The sequence below is a fragment of the Nyctereutes procyonoides genome, unplaced genomic scaffold (genome assembly GCF_905146905.1).
Source record: "Nyctereutes procyonoides isolate TBG_1078 unplaced genomic scaffold, NYPRO_anot_genome, whole genome shotgun sequence".
In the NCBI taxonomy this organism is placed as follows: Eukaryota; Metazoa; Chordata; class Mammalia; order Carnivora; family Canidae; genus Nyctereutes; species Nyctereutes procyonoides.
The window spans coordinates 235,187-246,638 of NW_026575026.1; the positions used below are offsets into that span (position 1 = coordinate 235,187).

At 36.6% G+C, this 11,452-nt stretch overlaps 1 pseudogene; it reads right to left on the minus strand.

Moving 5' to 3' along the window:
• Nucleotides 1-10,650: 10,650 nt before the first annotated feature.
• LOC129503283 (protein max-like) lies at nucleotides 10,651-11,195 on the minus strand (annotated as a pseudogene).
• Nucleotides 11,196-11,452: the final 257 nt, after the last annotated feature.

An 11,452-nucleotide genomic window follows, 5' to 3' on the forward strand; every position in this document is an offset into this window, starting at 1 on the left:
AAATACAACTTCTAGAAAAACAAAACCCAGCTGTGAGGTTAATTTGGACAAGTTATAGGACAGCATATAGTTGCAAGTAGCAACTGAGCAAAGGTATTTGCTGGTTTGGAAACCGTTGTCATTAACATGCATTTTATTATCAGTTCACCATGTTTTCATGTTTCTATGCATTCAGAAAAATGTATCTTTTTTGAAATTAGTGCAGAACACACCAGTGAACATTAAATTTGACAGGTGATCTCTAATAAAAACAAAAACAAAATGTAGCCATGCTTTTAGAATTAAAAGTATAAAGCGTAAAAAAAAAAAAAAAGACATTTTGTAAAATTTTACCTTTTTACCTAAAAGAACACTCGGTGGAAGGCACATCCATTTGGCTTTCCAATAATTCACAACAAGAGACAAGGGACAAAGCCAGGGAGTCTATTCAGTACCCCCTGTCTCTATAGAAACAGCACTATTAACACCCATTCCTTTTCTATTTCTATGGTGACAGGACACAGAAGTACCTTAGAAAAGAAATGGGTAAAGATAAGAGATTTCTTAAGTGCTAATGGAGGTGAGTGGAGGCTGTTGATGCAGGAAGTATGGATGCTCACTGAGCTCCAATAATTTCTTACAGTCATGGAAAGATGTTGAAATCAGAGCTTTAGTTCTAGTGATAGGTCAGGGCAATATTAGGCTACATCAAGTTCACAGAATAAATGTGCCCAAATCACTTGAGCTATTTTACATGAAAACCTTATTAGCTTTTGTTTGACAATTAAAAGCAGAATAAAAGGTTTGTTTGTTCATTTATTTATTTATGTAACTTATTTAAATAATCTCTACACCGAATGTGGGCTCAAATCCATGACCCTCAGATCATAAGTCATGTGCTTCTCTGACTGAGCCGGCCAGGCACTGCTTCAGAATGAAAGTTTTTTAAAGTATTTTATAAAAATATAAATAATATGCTTTCCCTTATATATATTTGTATGCTGTTATCTCATTTTATCTTTGAATTGCTCCACAAAAGGGGATAGCATTAATGTTGTTTAATTTTTGGAAGAAATAATAAGATGGCTTCAAGTTCATAAAGACTATTTTACAGCCCAAGTTGTTCTCAGCTTCTAGCTTATTCAGATGAATTTATTCTTGAAGGAGATTTTCCAAAAAATACCAAAAGTTTAGAGGATGAGAAGAGAATAGAAGGAAAGGAGTCAGACAATTTTAATACCTCAGTAGTGGAATTATTCACGGCTAAATAGGTTCTCAGCTCTTTTTTTTCTCATTGACATATGCCAAATATAATATTAACAATGAAATGAAGGACAGAGTTATTCTGTGCCATCCCTGAAATCATATCCTACTACAACTCCCTTAAAGTTAAAATTACTTAAAGTTACAGGGAAAATGAATCAGGAAAGCTCATGGTAGATTACATAGTGTAGCGGGCCTAATGAAGTACTCTCCTACCGCATGTCCCAGCTCAATTGGAGGGGGGGCAGTCATTTAAAGTTCTGTGTGCTCTATTCTATGTAGTGGACAGAAATCTTGTGAAAATATTAAGATTGGTATCTCTTTCATCTTTAAATAGAAATGCTTTATAGTTTGTGTCTGTATTTTATGTTTCAAGCATGTTCCTTCTATTGTGAGGGGTTATTGATTTGTGACCATGTTTATAACCTCTTTGTTTTGCTTGTTAACATTTCCTCTGAGAAGTCTCTCTTTCTGATTTTGAAAGAATAAAGATAACCCCCTTGGAAGATTGTTGCCATGACTTCTTTTAAACTGATGTACCTTTCAGTAGAAAACTTTCCCCAGGAAGAGACAGTCAGGTTTCCTACTCCCAGATTTGAAGGAATAAGGCAGCTGTGACCATGATGGGAGGACTGGATTTATTGGTGTTATGGGAAATGCCCAGGTGCCCTTGGAATGGTTAGCCATCTAACTGGTGTCTGCAGGAAGTTTCATTCAGGAAAGCCTTTCAAGGACCTAGATATGATCACTTTTATCATTCATTGGTGAAACCAAGTTATAGTTTAAAAATAATTTCAATTTGAAAGTAAACAAATATTATATCGGCGTCACCCTCCTTATATACAAGACTTACATATGTAAGTAAATTAGTATCAGTAAATTAATCAAATCACATTAGTATCTCCTAGTTTATAACAAATCTCTTATTATTCTTATTCTCTGCAATTTAAGAGCTGAGTGAGATAAGATTGTACCAGCACCATAACACTTAGACCATTATGTGAGGACAATAAAATAGTCAATTTTATAGAAAAGAAATTATCAGTAAAACTAGCCACATTTGGTATTATTATTCAACTCTAAAGAGTATGTCAGAAGTTTCTCCAGAAATAGTTTCATATAATATCTGTCTCTACATTTAAATTTATGTGATGGTGTTATCTTTTAAGTATTTTGAATTCTAATTAAAATTTTATATTCATTGTGTGAATGATAATGATTAACGCAGAAATTTAAGTCAATGAGTTTAAATCCAATTAGATTATCAGTGTTGCTAAAACAAACACCCACATATTTTGTATTATAACAAAATTACTAGTTGTTCTAAATCATTAAACCCATAAAAAGGGCAAAGAAAAATTGCTAGCAGTTTTTACATGTAAATTCCAGGACTTCTTGAAATAGGGGTCCAATAAAAACACTTGCTTTTTTCTTCCTATCTTGATAATTGTAACTAGATTTTATGTAGAAATATACAATGAGTCAGTATGACTGTTAGTGTGAAATTTGTGGTACCTATATATTGCTTATTTAACATGTAAATTAGCTACTTAAGTCTGCATAATAAGTTAGAGTCATATATCAATTTGCTAAAGCAGTTTTTAAAAGCTAAAAGCACTTTGCTAAAATAAAGATAGTACTGAATGGTAGAGTGGAAAAGAATGGACTTGGAAGTGGGGCAGTCCTGAGTTTGCATCTGCCTGAAAAAAAAGAAATGACAAAAGTTCTTTATCAAGTGAGTGATATTGCCCTGGTTAGTTACATTGCCAATTCTTGATTTTCTCATTGGGAAATAAGAGAAACAGCATATATTATGAGAAATAATATCTACAGAAACACAGCCAAGAGTGTAGAATATGATGCATGTTTAGTAAATATTAGATGAAAGGGTATAAAAATTTAATTTAATAGGGCATTGTTTGCCATGAGTTCCCATTTCCTAATGTAAATGAAAGGAAGAGGAAAGGGACTTAACATATAATGACTACTTGCTTTCGGCACAGCTTCTCCCTCTCCCACAACAATATGTGAATCAGTTTCATGAGATTGACACAGTAACCAAAATCCCATGTCTTTCCCCAGATACAAGACTTCTCAGAACTTTACTTCATGCCACAATGAGACCAAACAGAACATTCTTCTTCCTTTTGGCTTGCACAGGACATTTTTTCATTACAAAGTCTGGGGAGAGTAGAGGACAGAGCATATAACCTCTATCTCTATCCACACCTCTCAACTGTTTCTTTTTTACCATCTTTCCTACTCACGTGTTTCTTATTCTAGTAATCTGTATTTCTAGGTATTTATGTTATCCTCACTATTTTTTTGCGGTGTAAGATTATATGCTAAATTGCCCTTTACAGCTCAAGCAGGAAGTACTATTATTACAACACAATAGTAGTTCAGTATAATTAATCTACTAGATGAAATAACGCTAGGGGGACTGAATCATTAGAGTTGAGAATAATCTAAAATGGGGAAATAGGACATAAAAGCTTCTGATACTTCTGGAGGCCATTTCATGTAATCAAGTTTTATTTACCCGCACTAATAAATACTATGGCATGAATAATCTCAGAAAATAACCTTCGAAAAGTAGTTAAACCAATGGTCATTCCCAGGATTTCAAAGACTTGATTTTTGTGGGTGTGTTGGTTTCTATCAGTTTTATCTAATTATTCTGTTCCAGGCTATTTGGTATGAAGATGTCTTTATACTTCCTAGGTTCATATAGACTAATGGTCAAGCAAAGTTCTTGGCTGTATAGAAAATTGTCCTCTATTTTACTGTAGGTAGGAGATAATTTATAAAAAAATGTAGTAAAATAGCAGTGTGGCCTTATGGAAAGCAATGAATCCAGACTATTACCTATTCTTCATTTTAATATTTAACAGATAGATAACAAGGAAAATAATACAAATAGCATTAATTGAATTCACTATTGTTTCACTCCTAGCACTTTTCCTTAAGGATTTTATATGCATTATTTCACAAAATTCTCACAGGTTGTCAGATTTAGGAAATAACAATATCGGATGCCCATTATATCTGAATTTCAGGATTTTTTTTTCATAATTGATATGCCCCATGCAATATTGGATACTTACGTAAAGTATTTGTTATTTATCTGAATTCAAATGTAATTTGGTATCCTATAGTTTATCTGGCAACTTTAAAATTGCTTTAATAACCACACACCATTATTAATAATTCCCATTATAATGAAAAGAAATTGAAATTAAATCACTTGTTCATGCTACACAGATACTTAGTTTGGAATAAAATCAAAATAGTCTGATAGTCTGGTTTCATAGTTCATGTTCTTTGGCATTTCACTCTCCTTTCTACCTCAGTGGCTACTCCTATGAACCGAAAGCCTGCTACCTATGATCACTGTGGTCCCTCTCAAAGCTAATCATCCATGATGAAGTCCTATTTATCAAGGTACAAAAGGGTTTGTCCTTTAAAAGTTAATTCCACCTCATTGCTCCAAAATGAATGCCTTTATTTTCACAGCATCATTAAAACAGCACTAATGTAAATAACTTCCACATTTTTTGAGAAACTTTCCAGAGAGCAATGTGCCATAACCAACCAATCACTAACTATATCAGAAAATTGATTTCTGTAATATATCCAATGGGCCTTGTGGTTTCTTTCCAAAGTTTTACCTGCTAATTACTATCTATTTACTTGTAAAAATGCTAATAAAATATACATAGATTTATAGATAGAGGAAAATATCCCTTCAAGTACTACCATGTTTTATTCTTCCTACTGTAAAATAGATCCAGGCCATAATGGACAGAGCCATTATGGTATGGAATTGAAAGCTCAGAGGCAAAAAGGACCTCTCAGTTATATAAAAAGTAATTTTATTTTATTTATTTTTTTAAGATTTTATTTATTTATTCATGAGACACACACACATACACACACAGAGAGAGAGAGAGAGAGAGAGAGAGGCAGAGACACAGGCAGAGGGAGAAGCAGGCTCCATACAGGGAGCCCAATGTGGGAATCAATCCCAGGTCTCCAGGATTACACCCTGGGCTGAAGATGGTGCTAAACCACTAAGCCACCCAGATTGCCCTAAAAAGTAATTTTAAATAGTTGTAGAGTTTAGGAAGAAGGGTGATGAGGCAGTGTTTCACTTTGAGCTCAGTACAAGATTTTGAATTTATTTTGCCTAGTATCACCTTAGTCAGGTCCAAGTGACACTTCTCACATCATGAGTTCATTCACATGAGTCCAAGATTCTATTTTTATTCCAAAATGGAGACAGAATCGATGGGAGCACAGTGTTCATCTAAAGTGGTTAAATGAGGGAACTGAGCAATGTCTCAGATCCATAATGGTTGTCCACTGATCGTAGGGAGGATTGTCTTACAGTGAAGTCACAGGAAGGACAATTTATACATATTCTGGATACAGGCAATGTAGGGTATTCAAGGTAAAACTACAGATGGAGACTGGTTATTCTGTGGCCTTGAGTGACGGACAAGTAGTGCCATGACACTAGTGTCAAATGGTACTTGCTGTTCCAGTAGCAATTGCCAAGGGCTTGGCAACTTTCTTTCCTGCTTGAGCTCTTAAGAACTGGGTCCACTCGTTGCCTTGGAGAGGGAGAAGGACTTCACAATTAGGGCACAAATAAACAGAATAAGGAACCATATTTATCAAGGAAAATCATTGGTCTTCTTTGATTTACTATTTCACATGTTCACTATTTTACTAGGTTGATTCTTTCTTTCTTTTTTTTTTTTTCTCCACAATAATGTTTTGGTCATATGCGTAGGAGACACATTGTTTGGGATTCCAAATAATAATGTTGATTTGATAAAACACAATGCTAGTCATGTGCAACGCCTAGTTAAATCTAATCTCTTTTTCTCCTATGTGAGAAAGAGTATCTGAGTATATAAATGACAGAGGAAGATTTAAGGGGATAACCTTACCACCTCACTCATTTATTTCATAAAGGGAAGCATTTGCTAACTCATTGTAGGTATAACAAGTGCATTGCAATGATCCAGATATCAACACACTTAGGATGTGAGCTACTATGTATAAGACATATGTGAGCTGTGCATATGATTATAATATTGTTCTGCTTAAAATCCTTCAAAATCTTCATGTAAAATCATCATAATACACCAGGTACAGGAAACCCTTTACAGTCTGTTCATGATTTATCTCCCCAGTTTCTCTCCTTTCACATTCTCTCATGCTTTTCCAGCCCTAGGAGCAACTAGTCATTTTCTGTATCTGAAATACATCTGTAATTTAGTTTCTGGTAACTTTGCTTGTGTTTCCCCCTCTGCCTGGATCATCCTTTCCCTATATACTGTACATAGTCATCTTTCAAAGCTCAAGCCAAGAGTCACCTTCTCCATAACATCTTACACATATACTGATAATTAATAATTATTTTTTTCTTTTCTTGGTGCTCAAATAACATTTCTTATATCTCTTAATTAGAGCTTTTCTTCAATAATATCATTATTTGTTGATTAATTTACCTTTGATAGTACATAATGAAATATGGTAGGATTGGAGCTCATATGTATTTTCTGTTGTATCCCCAACAGGATTTAAAAGGTGTTTAATAAATGTCTGTTAACTGGATAACTAAATGGAAAACAACTATGTACTAATCTTAGACTCTATTATGAATATACAATGCTTATAAACAGGGGAATTCCCCCCAAATACTTAACTGTGTATTCCTTAACAGTTAATAGGGCTAGAAAATAATTTTGAGGACCAAGAAAGTAAATGATGTTATCTGAGGATCAGATATAATAGAAAATAGTATGGTTTAATGGAAAAAGCATGGTCTTGGAAATTGAACTAGATTTTCATTCTCTACTTTGAGTTGTGAGGTCCAAGGGTAATCATTTGACCTCTGAAACTCATTGTCATCATCTATAAATCGTGAACAATAATAATAAAGGAATAGGAGATATAAAATGGTGAGTTCAATCTCTCGGTACATAGTAGATGATCATTAAATATGAATTCACTTCCCCTTTTCTGAAATCTTATGAGCTCAACATTTGAAGAGAATTAGTCCTGATGATGGAACATGCCAGGTTAGATCTGTCTAGAAATAGGGAAGTTAAAGGAAAATAGAGACTATAAGACTCTGTAGTCATTGAGTTATTTAATTATGAAGAGAATAAGATGAAATTTGTCAAATTTGATTTAGGCCATTTTGTAGGGCTATTTTAAAAATTCTTTTTTAATATTGGTGTTTCCTCAATTCAGTTTTATAATAGTCTTGTTTCAAATATAAAAAAATCCTAAAATTTCTAGACACGTTTCAGTATTTTTTTATTATCACACCTAGTATCTTTTGTTATTTCAGTAACTCCACACAGAAGCCAGTCTCTTTATAGTTTCTTCTTTTGGAAACTATCTATGTCAGACTCCTCTATCACATTTATCTTAAACTTTCTGGTGTGTTATGTAAAACAATACTAGCACCTTCTGCTTGAAGTAGATAAAAATGACAGGATGAAAAGCTGACTATGAAAAAAAAAAAGAACCCTGGCTCATTTGCAAAATAGTAAAATGTCTTCAGCTGCCTCAAAAATAAACATTTTGAAACAAAGCATACCTTTCTCCTATTTTTATACTGGATAATTTCCTTTGAGATCTGTGAACAGGGCTAATTATAAAATTAACACTTTTGGTAATTAATTCACTACCTACTTTATTGAGTAGTCTACTTGTTTGAAAAAATGGATAGGTGGAACTATTCTTTCATTAAGAGATTAAGAACTTGAGTTAAATATTAAGAAATAAGTTATGATATTTAAAGAATTAAGAGAAAAAAGTGAAAAGATCACCTAAATATGATCAACAATATACAGGCTTTATAGTGATGTAAACATTTAGGCCAATGCTATTCACCTGATCAGGAAATTGTCTTAGGGGTTCAGGATAAACAGGTATATTTTAATTATGGGAGTTACGAAACCCAATAGCTGTTCTCTTGACAGTAATCAGACAGGCTGTTCCACACTTATCTGTGTTTACCTTCACCAAGCTCTAACCTTGAATTTCCAGACTTTCCTAGAATATGGTCTTTTATAGACAAGGAATGTCAATAACGCTATAATATCCAATATCTTTGGAAGTTTATTTTTAATGCTCCATACAATTACATTTCAAGGGAGGAATCTCCGGATCATCCGTAGAAAGAAACCATGAAACTTATTGTGTGTCTTGACACTTATTGAAACCTCATGTGCAGCACAATGTGACAGATACCCATTTCTCACTGCTCAATCTAACTAAAAACCCTAGAAATAGTGAACAACAAAAAGAGATCTCTGAAAACTTTTAGGAAGACAGAAAATTAGCTTGGGATCCCAGCATGAGAGGAACAGAGTACCAAGGTGTCTTACATCCTCTTATCAAAAGAAGAAAGTGACCAAGACCAGGTGTTTCCCAACACCCAAAACAAAAACAAGTCATTCCTAGAAGGCCCATTCCTCTCCTGGACTTAATGGGAGTTGTGCCTCAAGCACCTGATTAGACCTGATCACAGCACCTGATAATGAGCAAGGGAGATTGATGTGGAGTTCCACCAATGATGACTCTCTTTCCTTACTGGCCCTGGGCCTAAGAGGTCTTTACCTGGTCTAGAGGCACCAGAGAGACTGCTGGGGAAGGGGTAGTGTAGGGCGGGGGAGCCTCTAAAGATTACATCACAGCACAACATGTAGTCCAAGAACCAGTCTCCATTTCCAAAAGGCGGGAGTGTGACCCTGCCATAACAAACATCCAGCCAAGAGTGTGTCTTCTGTGTTCTGCCAAGATACACCAAGTGACTACAACTGGAGAAACGCTTTCTCCATCCTTACTCCCAGCGGTGAATAGGGAAACATCAGCAGCATCCCATAAACCTCATGGACCAAAATAATAGCGTGGAATATCTGAAAGCTAAGCTGTCGTTAGAACCCAAATCCACAAAAATAGGTCAAGCCATGTATGCCAAACCTAAGCATCTCACCCTGAATGCTGGTGGTAAATTCAGTCCAGCCAATCCAACAAGCGTTACCTTTAGCTGTTCCCAAGATTTAGAAAAAAACTATGGATGATATAGACGAAAGAATTAGGTGGAGATCAACAGAAAAGTGGCCCATGAAAAGATTCATGCTCTATCCATGGAGCAAATGAAGAAAATACTGCTGAGTGAGATACTGAGAATTCAAGCTACCCATCCACCTCTAAATAGAAGCAAATAGGGCAGCCCGGGTGGCTCAGCTGTTTGGTGCCTGCCTTCGGCCCAGGGTGTGATCCTGGAGACCCAGGATAGAGTCCCACGTCAGGCTCCCTGTGTGGAGCCTGCTTCTCCCTCTGCCTGTGTCTGTGCCTCTCTCTCTCTCTTTGTGTGTCTCTCTCATGAATAAATAAAGAAAATCTTTAAAAATAAACAAATAAATAAATAGAAGCAAATACCACTTCAAAGTTTAAGTCAGTAATGCAATCAGTTTTGCATGGCAAGGAAGCAACTTTTGAAAAAGAGAGGCTTTCCAACCCTCAATCTTATCAGAGGAACCAATGACTAGTGACGATTTTTTTAAAGATATGATCATTACTTTATGAATTCATGGCTTCGCAGTACCGACGTCATCAGAAAAAGGGACAGTTCACTCTGATTCAAATTTCAGTTGCAGGAAATATATATTAAAGCCTCATTCCTGGCTCTCAATTACAGAACCTCTACCTACCCGATCCATCTTTCTTATCCCACCCACCCACTCCACCACCCCACCCCTGGAAGCTGCCACTTTACTACTGCCTACTGTCCCCCACACATTCCACACATATCATGCAGCCCTTCCTAAAGCTGCCTGAGAGAAGAACAAGTGAAACAGGCCAAAGTCTCTGTGCTGCAAATCTATCCCCACTTGTCTTTATACAACAAACTTCTTCAAGGATCTGGTCCTTCAACAGGAGTGATAAATGGCTTTTTAGAAAAAAAAATCATTAAAAAGAAAAGAGATTAATTCTGATTACTTCAATCCAGTCATCTTCTTAAAGTAGAGCAGTCTGCAGATTTACAAAGTCTGTCAAACAGAGGTGAGGATGTCCTGGGAGGGAAGGGGCAAGAGTCCTCCTGTGGCCATGTGCCTGCAGGGCGGGAGGAGCTGGTGGGTGGTCAGGACACTCTATGCTCAGAGGTCCAGCCAGTCATCTGTCCTCCACAGAAAAAGCTGCCAAGCTGGGGTGTTTGGGTTTAAAAATCCCTGGCAGTAACAGGGAACCCGTGAAGGCAAATGTTTTTTAAAAATGGTAGATGTGTGGAAGGAAAATGAGAACTGTTGGCCAAGAGCTTGATGTAAAAGTAAAATTAAAAATAAAAAGGGAGAAAGAGGGGAAAGAAAGAGTCCCTTAAATATTTCTGAGGGTTCTGAGCATGAAGTGAAAGTCAGATGAGACAGTGGAGGAGACTGAGAGTTTGTGCTGGCATCCCCTCTGGAGCTTCTTGCTGCTTTGGGGATCTTTGGGCTTTCACTCCAAACTAGAGTCTGAGCCTCTCGAAGGAAGAGATGGTGCTGCCCTTGGCGTTGGTATAGACACCATTGTCCAAGGAAGGGTAGTTGGTTGGCAGTTGGACACTTGACCTTGCCTTTTCCAGTGAATGGACTCGCTGCTGCAGAAGAGCATTCTTCCCCTTGAGGTCGTCAATGTCTTGCTGATGTGTGTGCTTTTTCCTTTGCAAACATTGGATATAGTCTGTGGATCTGTCTAGGATATGGGCCTGTGCCTGCTGTCCTCAGAGTGATGGGGTGGGGGTCCCACACACTGTGAAGGCTGTCTTCTGTGTATGCCCTATTTTTGTGTCGTGCATTATGATGAGAATGTGTGTCAGTGGCAGATGGAAACCTTGGTTGCACTTCATAGCTCTCCACCTCGATGTCATTGTTGTCGTTCATTTCTTATGGTCCAGGGAGCAGCACTGCAGGCATGGCGGGGAAAGGGGAGGGATGGAGGAGAGAGCCAAGTCAAGAATGACAACAAACTAGGCCCCACCCCCCTCGACACATACACACACACACACACTCACTCACTCACTCACTAGCTCTCTCACTACACACACATAACACAGGGGTGAGCACCACCTCCTCACTCCAGTAACAAATTCAATAACATTAGAAAATTGCATTTATTTTTGTTAATCCTGATGTGTGTT